General features: G+C 43.7%; 2 pseudogenes; one reads left to right on the forward strand and one right to left on the reverse strand.

Moving 5' to 3' along the window:
- The first annotated feature begins 5605 nt into the window (after window positions 1-5605).
- LOC709337 (elongation factor 1-gamma pseudogene) lies at window positions 5606-6924 on the forward strand (annotated as a pseudogene).
- Window positions 6925-11020: 4096 nt separating this feature from the next.
- Window positions 11021-11112, reverse strand: LOC114675199 (U6 spliceosomal RNA; annotated as a pseudogene).
- Between the last annotated feature and the right edge of the window lie 1526 nt (window positions 11113-12638).

Raw genomic sequence — 12638 nt, forward strand, 5'->3', positions numbered from 1 at the left:
AGACATTTTTCCTGAAAAAATAAAAGGATTACATCTGTCAATAGAAATCAAAAAGGTAGGTCCACAGAAATCTTTTCATTGTTATTGTTTACTAACTAAATGACCAGCAGGTTACCCATGGACCTATAGAGCTCACTAGATTATTGTTTTAAAACTATTTTTATTTGTATCTCTCTCTGTCCTTAGGGAACAAGGTGCTGGGAGGATACACGGCCCCATTTAATGCTCCTCATCTCTCATCACTGGCTATTTTCATTTTCGTCTTTACCCTGTACATGTCTCCTTAGGTGAATATTATTTTGCAAGAGGAGTGTGTTTGTTTCCTCAAAACAAAGAACATACAAATCAGGGCACTAGTCAGGTAGAGGAAACCTGCCAGCTGCTGTCACTCCTTTGGCCCCGACACATTGCTGCCCACCTAGGCAGCATGGGCGCCACCAAGCAGCAGCCCTTAAGGTGCTGGCCCTCTAGCAGTTCCATGACAAAGAGTGAGAGGTGACAGGACGCAGGCAGTGTCTGGTCTTGGGAACCTGCCTCTCACCTGGGGAGGGAGCAATTACGGCATATGAATGATACAACAGGCAACGTTATCATTTGAACATGTATTTATTTAAATTTTTTTTTACCTCTCAATAGGGTTGTGAATGAACTTTCTGTTTTGTTGTTAGGTCTCGATTTTTTTTTCTTCTTTTTTTTTAGAGATAGAGTTTTGCTCTTGTTGCCCAGGCTGGAGTGCAATGGCATGATCTCAGCTCATTGCAACCTCTGATCCCAGGTTCAAGCAATTGTCCTGCCTCAGCCTCCCGAGTAGCTGGGATTACAGGTATGCACCACCACGCCCGGCTATTTTTTGTATTTTTAGTAGACATGAGGTTTCACCATGTAGGCCAGGCCGGTCTCGAATTCCTGACCTCAGGTGATCCGCCCGCCTCAGCCTCCCAAAGTGCTGGGATTACAGGCGTGAGCCACTGTGCCCAGCCTGTTGTTAGTCTCAATCATCCTTTGTGCACTTGCCAGCAGTTAGGTCACTTAAAGAGACAAATAGGTTCTCCCTGGGCAAGTGGCAAAGGATGAGAAGCTTCTTCTCTAGCTTTCTGAAGCCCATGCCTCCTCCCTGCCTCTTCAGGCAACAGAGATAGCCCATCAGGGACACGACACATACAATAGATTGTCATCCCAAAACCCTACTACTAATACTTTTGGGCTTACTCCTAGCCTGGAGGCCAGGAGAAAGAGAAGAGGGAGCATGAGAGGTGGTGGCAGCCCAGAATAATGGGACACTATCAACAAACCTCCTAGTCCTGTGGCAGAATGGGCAAACCATGAAGAGTAGGGGTTACTATAGCCTTCCAGTGTCCTTTTCTTTTTTTTTCCTTTTTTTTTTTTTTTTTTTTTGAGACGGAGTCTCGCTCTGTCGCCCAGGCTGGAGTGCAGTGGCCGGATCTCAGCTCACTGCAAGCTCCGCTTCCCGGGTTTATGCCATTCTCCTGTCTCAGCCTCCCGAGTAGCTGGGACTACCAGCGCCCACCACCTTGCCTGGCTAGTTTTTTGTATTTTTTAGTGGAGACGGGGTTTCACCATGTTAGCCCATGTTAGGATGGTCTCGATCTCCTGACTTCGTGATCCGCCCGTCTCGGCCTCCCAAAGTGCTGGGATTACAGGCTTGAGCCACCGCGCCCGGCTTCCAGTGTCCTTTTCTAAGAATAGAACAGGATGTCATTTTGTGAAAAGTGGCTCTCTGTCCCTAGTCAAGAATAGTGGCACAGGGGATTTTCCAGGGGGAAGATTGGCTGTGATTTCTAAGAGTTCTGCTGTTTGGCCTGAAGGGACTAACTTTATTTGTTTATTTATTTATTTAGAGACAGGGTCTCCCTCTGTCATCCAGGCTGGAGTGCAGTGGCATGATCACGGCTCACAGCCTACTGCTCAAGCCATCTTCCTGCTTTAGTCCCCAAAGTGCTAGGGTTACAGGCATGAGCCGCCACAACTAACCTTATTTAGAATAGAGAATGGTGAAATCCGTGACCAGTGGAGGCCTTGGAGAATACTTAGAGAAAGCCAAGGAAAGAGATAGCCAAAAAGAGGCCTCTGGATCACAGTCCAGAGGTTTGGGGAACTCTTTGTGCAATAGGGATGGCTGTAGCCAATCAAGAGTGAACCTTAGCTGGGAGCAGTGGCTCACGCCTGTAATCCCAGCACTTTGGGAGGCTGAGGCAGGCGGATCACGAGGTCAGGAGTTAGAGACCAGCCTGGCCAACATGATGAAACCCTGTCTCTACTAAAAATACAAAAATTAGCTGGGCATGGTGGCACGTGCCTGTAATCCCAGCTACTTAGGAGGCTGAGGCAGGAGAACTGCTTGAACTGGGACCCGGAAGGCAGAGGTTGCGGTGAGCCGAGATCACGTCACTGCACTCCAGCCTGGGCAACAGGAGTGAAACTGTCTCAAGAAAAAAAAAAAAAAAAAAAGAGTGAACCTTAGAGCAAGACATAGGCGAGACATAAATGCATTTTCCAAGCCACACACAGACTCATCAACACAGAACAGAAGCTTCATTGGCATGAGGGGTTTAAACACAAAACTCTGACCAAACACTGAACAATAAGCTGCTCTGACTAGGGGTGACTCCTACGAAATCAAACGTAAAAATATATCACAAAAAAAAATATCACAAATACCAAAAGCACAATCAATAAAAGATAAAATATATATACTGAATAATATCAAAATTTAAAACTCCTATGCTTCAAAGGACACTATCAAGAAAGTGAAAAACAAAATTCACACAATGGGAGGACATTTTTGTAAATCCTGTATCTAATAAGAGACTTGTACCGAGAACATACGATGAACAATTGCAACTCAATAAACAAATAACTAGATTTAAAAATGGGTAAGACCTTTGAATGGACATTCTCCAAAGAAGATATACAAATGGCCAATAAGCACTTGGAAATATACTCACCATTATTAGCCATCAGGGAAATGTAAATCAAAATCAAAAAGAGATACCACTTCAAATCCACTGGGATGATTATAATTAAAATCAGGCTGGGAGCACTGGCTCACGCCTGTAATCCTAGCATTTTGAGAGGCTGAGGCAGGTGGATCACTTGAGTTCAGGAGTTCAAGACCAGCCTGGCCAACATGGTGAAACCCCGTCTCGACTAAAAATACAAAAATTAGCCTGGTGTGGTGGTGGGCACCTGTAGTCCCAGCTACTTGGGAGGCTGAGGCAGGATAATCGCTTGAATCCAGGAGGCAGAGGTTGCAGTGAGCCGAGATCACGTCACTGCACTCCAGCCTGAACGACAAGAGTGAGACTCCATCTCAAAAAAAAAAAAAGAAAGAAAGAAAACAAATTTTTGGTGAGCATTAGAGAAATGGGAACTCTCATACACTGCTGGTAAGAACGTGAATTTTTTTTCTCTCTCTCCTCTTCCCCCTTCTCCTGAATGTAAAGTGTTACAACCACCTTGCACATAAATCTGGCAGATCTTGACACAGTTAAACATAAAAATTCCATGACCCACCAATTTCATTCCTAGGTAGGTACCTAAGGAGAAATGAAATCATACGTCCGTACAAAAAAATATACATAATCATAACAGCTTCATAGGTAAGCACTGAGTGCATCCCTAGTGTCTAGCAAAAGGTGAAGGGATAAAGAAATTGTGGTACTTATTGTATTATTCCATCTACAAAAAAATGTCCAAGCCGGGCTTGGTGGCTCATGCCTATAATCTCAGCAGTTTGGGAAACTGAGGCGGGAGGATCACTTGAGCCCAGGTGTTCGAGTCCAGCCTTGGCAACATAGGGAGACTCTGTCTGTACAAAAAATAAAGAAAATTAGCCAGGGCATGCATCTGTATTCTCAGGTACTCGGGAAGTCTAGGTGAGGATCGCTAGAGCCCCAGCGGTGGTGGAGGTTGCAGTGAGCTGAGATGATGTCACTACACTCCAGCCTAGGTGACAGAGTGAGACCCTGTCTGCAAAAAAAAGATCCTGGCTGGGCGTGATGGCTTATGCCTGTAATCCCAGCACTTTGGGAGGCCAAGGTGGGCGGATCACTTTGAGCCCTGGAGTTTGAGACCAGACTGGGCAACATGGTGAAACCTCGTCTCTACTGAAAGTGCAAAAATTAGCCAGACATGGTGGCCAGCTACATGGGAGGCTGAGGCTGGAGAATCCCTTGAACTCAGCAGGCAGAGCTTGCAGTGAGCTGAGATCGTGCAATGGCACTCCAGCTTGGGTGACAGAGCAAGACTCCCTCTCAAAAAAAAAAAAAAAATCCAGAATAGGCAAATCTGTAGAGACACAAGGAAATTAATGGTTGTCTAGGGCTGTTGAGGGTGGCAGTAGGGGGCAATAGCAAAAGGGTATTATATTGTGAAATATAAATATTTAGTCTTCGCCAGGCATGGTGGCTCATGCCTATAATCCCAGCACTTTGGGAGGCCGAGGTAGGCAGATCATGAAGTCAGGAGATCAAGACCATCCTGGCTAACACAGTGAAACCCCGTCTCTGCTAAAAATATGCAAAATTAGCTGGGCATGGTGGCGGGCACCTGTAGTCCCAGCTACTCAGGAGGCCGAGCCAGGAGAATCACTTGAACCCGGGAGGCAGAGGTTGCAGTGAGCCGAGATCACGCTGCTGCACTCCAGCCTGGGCAACAGAGCAAGACTGCATCTCAAAATAAATAAATAAATAAATAATTTTTAAAAATTAGTCTTCAAGTCCTGGTTTCCTAAAAGGCACCTAAAACTCTTCAAATCTCCAGAGTGATAAGAATGTCTTTTGTATGCTAATGAGATGACTGGTGGCAGCCTGTAGGTAGCTGCAGAATGGGAGCTGGTCACTGGAAAGACCAAGCATGATTAGAGGGTTGGGACTTTCAGCCCCACTTCCCAAACTCCAGGGAGGTAACAGGGGTTAAAGGTTGACTTAATAACCAATGGCTGGTGATTTCGTCAATCATGCCTATGAAATGAAGCTTCTATAAAAGCCTAAAAGGACGAAGTTTGGGAGCATTTCCAGATAGCCTAACACATCTAGGTTCCTGGAGGGTGCCAGGATAAGGCACGGAAGCTCCACACCCCTTTTCACATACCTCACCTGTGCATCTTTTCCATCTGGCTGTTCATCAGTATCCTTTGTAAAATGCTTTCTAATAAATGAGTAAATGTAAGTAAAGTGTTTTCCTGAGTTTTGTGAGCCATTCTATCAGGCCAGTATAACCCTCTTATCAAAACCAGGTAAAATATCACAAATAAGGGAACTACAGGTCTAACATGGTGACTCACACCTGTAATTCCAGCACTTTGGAAGGCTGAGGTGAGCAGATTGCTTGAGCTCAGGAGTTCAAGACCAGCCTGGGCAACATGGTGAAACCCCGTCTCTACTAAAAATACAAAAAAAAAAAAAAAAAAAAAAAAAAGCTGGGCGTTGTGGTGCATGCCTGTAATCCCAGGTACTCGGGGGGGCTGAGACAGGAGAATTGCTTGAACCTGAAAGGCAGAGGTTACAGTGAGCCGAGATCACACCACTGCACTCCAGCTTGGGTGAGAGAGTGAGACTCTATCTTAAAAAACAAACAAAAAAGCCTTTCTTTGTGGAATCACCATGGCGGCTGGGACCCTGCGCACATATCCTGAAAACTGAAGGACCTTCAAGGCCCTCATTGCTGCTCAGTATAGTGGGGCTCAGGTCCGTGTGGTCTCCACACCACACCATTTCCACTTTGGCCAAACCAACCTCACCCCTGAATTTCTCCGCAAATTTCCTGCCGGCAAGATTCCAGCATTTGAGGGTGACGATAAATTCTGTGTGTTTGAGAGCAATACCATTGCCTACTATGTGAGCAATGAGGAGCTGCAGGGAAGTACTCCAGAGGCAGCAGCTCAGGTGGCGCAGTGAGTGAGCTTTGCTGATAGCGATATAGTGTCCCCAACCAGTACCTGGGTGTTCCCCACCTTGAGCATCATGCAGCACAACAAACAGGCCACTGAGAATGCAAAGGAGGAAGTGAGGCGAATTCTGGGGCTGTTGGATGCTCACTTGAAGACAAGGACTTTTCTGGAGGACATTGTCTGACATCACAGTTGTCTGCACCCTGTTGTGGCTCTATAAGCAGATCCTAGAACCTTCTTTCTGCCAGGCCTTTCCCAATACCAACCGCTGTTCCTCACCTGCATTAACCAGCCTCAGTTCTGCACTGTCTTGGGGAAAGCGAAACTATGTGAGAAGATGGCCCAGTTTGATGCTAAGAAGTTTGTAGAGAGCCAGCCTAAAAAGGACACACCACGGAAAGAGAAGGGGTCACAGGAAGAGAAGCAGAAGCTCCAGGCTGAGCGGGAGGAGAAAAAGGTGGCTGCCCCTACTCCTGAGGAGGAGATGGATGAATGTGAGCAGGCGCTGGCCGCTGAGTCCAAGGCCAAGGACCTCTTTGCTCACCTGCCCAAGAGTACCTTGGTGTTGGATGAATTGAAGCTCAAGTTCTCCAACGAGGATACATTCTCTGTGGCACTGTCATATTTCTGGGAGCACTTTGATAAGGACGGCTGGTCCCTGTGGTACTCAGAGTATCACTTCCCTGAAGAACTCACTCAGACCTTCATGAGCTGCAATCTCATCACTGGAATGTTCCAGTGACTGGACAAGCTGAGTAAGAATACCATTGCCAGTGTCATCCTCTTTGGAACCAACAATAAGCAGCTCCATTTCTGGAATCTGGGTCTTCCGAGGCCAGGAGCTTGCCTTTCCACTGAGTCCAGATTGGCAGGTGGACTACGAGTCATACACATGGCAGAAACTGGATCCTGGCAGCGAGGAGACCCAGATACTGGTTTGAGAGTACTTTTCCTGGGAGACAGCCTTCCAGCATGTGCACAAAGCCTTCAATCAGGGCAAGATCTTCAAATGAACATCTCTTGCCATCACCTAGCTGCCTGAACCTGCCCTTCAGGGAGATGGAGGTCATTAAAGAAAACTGAACATTGAAAAAAAAAAACTTTTTTGGGGTTGTTATTGTTTTTATTTATTTATTTATTTTTATTTTTATTTCATTTTATTTTTTTGAGACAGAGTCTCGCTCTGTCTCCCAGGCCAGAGTGCAATGGCACGATCTCGGCTCACTGCAACCTCTGCCTCCCGGGTTCAAGCAATTCTCCTGCCTCAGCCTCCTGAGTAGCTGGGACTACAGGCACCCACTGCCACACCCAGCTAATTTTTTGTATTTTTTACTAGAGATGGGGTTTCACCGTGTTAGCCAGGTGGTCTCGATCTCCTGACCTCGTGATCTGCCCGCCTCGGCCTCCCAAAGTGCTAGGATTACAGGCGTGAGCCACTGCACCTGGCCTATTTTATTTTATTTTATTTTATTTTATTTTATTTTATTTTATTTTGAGATGGAGTCTCACTCTTGTCGCCCAGTTCAGTGGCACAATCTTGGCTCACTGCAACCTCCGCCTCCCAGGTTCAAGCAGTTCTCCTGCCTCAGCCTCCCAAGTAGCTGGGATTACAGGCGCCCACCACCACGCCTGGCTAATTTTTATATTTTTAGTAGAGATGGGGTTTCACCATGTTGGACAGGCTGGTCTCGAACCCCTGACCTCAGGTAATCTGCCCAGCTTGGCCTCCCAAAGTGCTGGGATTACAGACGTGAGCCACTGCACCCAGTGAAAAAAACCTTTTTAACATTTGCCAACGTGATACAGGAACAAACATATTTCAGTGCGGTTTTTAAAAGACAGCCCCAGCCTGGGCAATACAGCCAGACTTCGTCTCTACAAAAAATAAACAAAAACTAGCCAGGTGTGGTGGCACGCACGTGTAGTCCGCCTACTTGAGAGTCTGAGACAGAAGGATCACTTGAGTCCAGGAGGTTGAGGCTGGAGTGAGCTATGATAACACCACTGCACTTCAGCCTGGGCAACAGAGCAAGACACTGTCAAAAAAAAAAGAAAAAAAAAGGAAAAGAAAAAATAAAAAGAAAACTACAAACCAATATTTCCTATTAATGTGGATGCACAAACTATCAACAAAATACTAGAAAGTTGACTACAGTAGCATGTAAAAATAATTATACAATATAACCAAGTGTGATCTATCCCAGGAATACAATGTTCTTTTAACATCCAAAAATGAAATTATATAATACACTATATCAAGAAAAACCACAAAAATCACATGATTATCCCAATAGTTGCAGAAAAAAAAATTGAGAAAATCTAACACCCCTTCATATAAAAATATTCAATAAACTAGGAATAGAGATAACTTCCTCATCCTCATAAAGGGCATCTGGGAAAAACCCAAAGCTAAAGCTGGGCATAGTGGCTCATGCCTATAATCCCAGCACTTTGGGAGACCAAGGTGTGTGGGACACTTGAGCTCAGGAGTTTGAGGCCATCCTGGCCAACGTGGCGAAACCGTGTCTCTATTAAAAATATAAAAATTAGTCGGGCATGGTGGAGGGTGCCTGTAGTTCCAGCTACTCAGGAGGCTGAGGCAGGAGAATCACTTGAATGCAAGAGGCAGAGGCTGCAGTGAGTTGAGATCACACCACTGCACTCCAGCCTGGACAACACAGTGAGACTCCGTCTCAAAAAAAAAAGTAGGCCAGGCGCAGTGGCTCACGCCTGTAATCCCAGTACTTTGGGAGGCCAAGGCGGGTGGATCACGAGGTCAGGAGATCGAGACCAACCTGACCAACATGGAGAAACCCCATCTCTACTAAAAATACAAAATTAGCCAGGTGTGGTGGCACATGCCTGTAATCCAAGCTACTTGGGAGGCTGAGGCAGGAGAATCGCTTGAACCCAGGAGGCGGAGGTTGCCATGAGCCGAGCTCATGCCATTGCACTCCAGCCTGAGCAACAAGAGCAAAACTCCATCTCAAAAGAAAAAAAGTTATGGGTACATAACTTTTATATACATTGTAGGTGTATATATTTATGGGTTACATGAGATGATTTGATATAGGAATGCAATGTGAAATAAGCACATCATGGATAACAGGGTATCCATTCCTTCAAGAATTTATCCTTTGAGTTATATACAATCCAATTATACTCTATAAGTTATTTAAAAATTTACAATTAAGTTATTTTTATTTATTTATTTATTTATTTGAGACGGAGTCTCACTCTATCTCCAAAGCTGGAGTGCAGTGGCGTGATCTTGGCGCACCGCCACATCCACCTCCCAGTTTCAAGTGATTCTCCTGCCTCAGCCTCCCAAGTAGCTTGGATTACAGGCACATACCACCACACCCGGCTAGTTTTTATATTTTTAGTAGAGACGGGGTTTCACCATGTTGGCCAGGCTGGTCTCAAACTCTGGACCTCAGGTGATCTGCCTGCCTTGGCCTCCCAAAGTGCTGGGATTACAGGCGTGAGCCACTGTGCCTGGCTACAATTAAGTTATTATTGGCGATAGTCACTCTATTGTGATATCAAATAGTAGGTCTTATTCATTCTTTCTATTTTTTTTTTTTTTTTTTTGTATCCATTAACCATCCTCACCTCTGCCACAAACCCCCCACTATCCTTCCCAGCCTCTGGTAATCATTCTTCTACTCTCCATGTCCATTAATTCAATTGATTTTATTTTTAGATCCCCAAATAAGTAAGAACATGTGATGTTAGTCTTTCAGGGCCTCAATTATTTCACTTAACATGATCTCTGGTTCTATCCATGTTGTTGCAAATGAGTGGATCTCATTTTTTTTTTTTATGGCTGCATAGTACTCTGTTGTGTGTATGTACCACATTTTCTTTATCCCTTCATCTGCTGATGAACACTTAGCTTCCCTCCAAATCTTAGCTATTGTGAACAGTGCTGCAACAAATATAAGAGTACAGATATCTACTGATTTTCCTCCTTTTGGTTATTTACCCAGCAGCGGGGTTGCTGGATCTTATGGTAGCTCAATTTTTATATTTTGAGGAACCTCCAAGCTGTTCTCCATAGTGGTTGTACTAATTTATATTCCCACCAAGAGTGTACTAATTTACATTCCCACCTTTTCTCCATATCCGCACCAGCATTCATTATTGTCTGTCTTTGGGACAGAAGCCATTTTAGCTGGATGGGATGATATCTCATTGTAGTTTTAATTTGCATTTCTCTGATGATCAGTGATGTTGAGCATCTTTTAAATGCTGTTGTCATTTGTATGTCTTCTTTTGAGAAATGTCTATTCGAATCTTTTGCCCATTTCTGGATCATATTATGATATTTTTTCCTATAGAGTTGTCTGAGTTCCTTACATATTCTGGTGATTAATTGCTTGTCAGAGGGGTAGTTTGCAAATATTTCTCTCATCCTATGGATTGTCTCTTCACTTTGATTGTATCCTTTGCTGTGCACAAGCTTTCTAACTTGGTGTGATTCCATTTGTCCATGTTTGCTTCGATTGACTGTGCTTGTGGGGTATTGCTCAAGAAATCTCTGCCCAGACCAATGTCCTGGAGAGTTTTCCATATGTTTTCTTGTAGTAGTTTCATAGTTGGAGGTGTTAGATTTAAGTCTTTAATTCATTTTGATTTGATTTTTGTATATGGTGAGACATAGGAGTCTAATTTCATTCTTCTGCATATGGACATCCAGTTTTCCCAGCACCATTAATTGAAGAGACTGTCTTTCCCCAGCATATGTTCTTGGCACCTTGTCAAAAATGAGTTCACTATAGGTGTGTGAATTTGTTTCTGAGTTCTCTATTCTGTTCCACTGGTCTATGTGTCTGTTTTTGTGCTGGTACTATGCTGTTTTGATTATTGTAGCTCTGTAGTATAATTTGAAGTCAGCTAATGTGATTCCTCCAACTTTGTTCTTCTTGCTTAGGATAACTTTGGTTATTCTGGGTCTTCTGTAGTTCCACATAAATTTTATAATTGTTTTTTCTATTTCTGTGATGAATGTTATTAGTATTTTAATAGGGATTGCATCTAATCTGTAGATTGCTTTGGGTAGTATGAAAAGTTTAACAATATTGATTCTTCCAAACCATAAACATGAAAAATATAGAACACTTCACAAATTTGCATGTTATCCAAGTATCTTCTCTTTATCTTTCCAATTTTAGTATATGTGCTGCTGAAGTGAGCACAAGAAGCATGTTTGAGTGCTTAATTTGTGAGTGAGATTTGCTAGTTCTGACCTCTCCTCTGTGACCTAAGTGTTATGCCCATTTTACAAAGGAAATAACCTATGCATGGAATGAGTAAGAAACCGGCCTAAAATCGTGCCCAAATCAAGAGGTGGAACTGGGTTCCTCCTTGGGTCTGTTCAATTCTAAGTTTGTATTTGTAACGTCTGTGTCAACTGGCTATTTTTTAACTCAATAGCTGTCATGATGATGCAAAGGACAAGAGTGAACTACTATTACTTCTGGCCTGTCAAACTGGCCAAGTGTAAAATCTTAATTTTACTCAGTTCTGGCCAGGGAGCAGCAAAGTACTTAGTCTCATCCACAGCAAGTGAATCCCTTGGTACAAGTTTTCTTGAAGGCAGTTGGCTTATTTGATAATCCTGCCTCACCAGGTAATTCCATACATGACACTTCATCTATGTGAAATGTTCAGATGTGTACACATTGTTTAATTATCTATGGAGATGTTCTTTAAACGCCTATACATCCACTGATTGACAAATAACCATAGTAGGATTGTATGGACAGAAAGCTCAGACAGACACCATCTAAGTAAATCAACTAAGGTTTACTTCTGCAAATGACATAGAAGAAAGGCATTGTAGTCGGGATACACAACTCAAAGATAAGCTGTGCTCTTGAGTGCAGAGATATAAGCATCTGAACTTCTGATCCTCATCAGGCAGCAAGGGTAGTGATGGTGGAATGATGGAAGGTGGAGACACAATTTTGCAGATGTAATACTTTAGTGAGTGAGAGCCATACCAGACCTTCTGGAAGCTAATGAGTCACATTACAAACAGAATAGGATAGGCTGGATATGTACCAGCAACCTCTGCATCAAAGTGGAGTGCCTCTCCTCAATCATAGGGTTGCACTCTATGTGTGTACTGTATGCATTATGACTACAAACTGCAGTGTAGCACATTATACTCAGGTTGAACAAAATCTTCATTTATCACTTCCAGCCTTCCCTAGGCCAACTCAGCCTGGTCCAAGTAAGTTTCTGAACTGTAAGCAGTTACCCAGAAGCCTCTGTGAATCAAGCATACAGTTTCTTAGAATAGATATAGTGCTCATCCTGCCAACTTAAGTGCCAACCAATATATGATTCCGTAGTTGAATTATATAATGTGATAAAATTATAAGAAAAAAAGTAGAATGTAGGCTCGGCATGGTGGCTTAACCTGTAATCCCAGCACTTTGGGAGGCGGAGGCAGTAGGATTGCTTAAGCTTAGGGGTTCAGGACCAGCCTGAGCAACATAGCAAGACCTCATCTTTACTTAAAAAAAAAAAAAAGTAGGATATAAATATTTATTTATGATATGGATAGATGTTAATGATATTTATAAAAATGAACAAAATAGCTTACGTAACTGCATGAATAAGACACTCCCATTAAAATATTCCTAACTGGGGCCAGGCGCGGTGGCTCACACCTGTAATCCCAGCACTTTGGGAGGCTGAGGTGGCCAGATCATGA

This window comes from Macaca mulatta, chromosome X, assembly GCF_049350105.2.
Source record: "Macaca mulatta isolate MMU2019108-1 chromosome X, T2T-MMU8v2.0, whole genome shotgun sequence".
NCBI lineage: Eukaryota > Metazoa > Chordata > Mammalia > Primates > Cercopithecidae > Macaca > Macaca mulatta.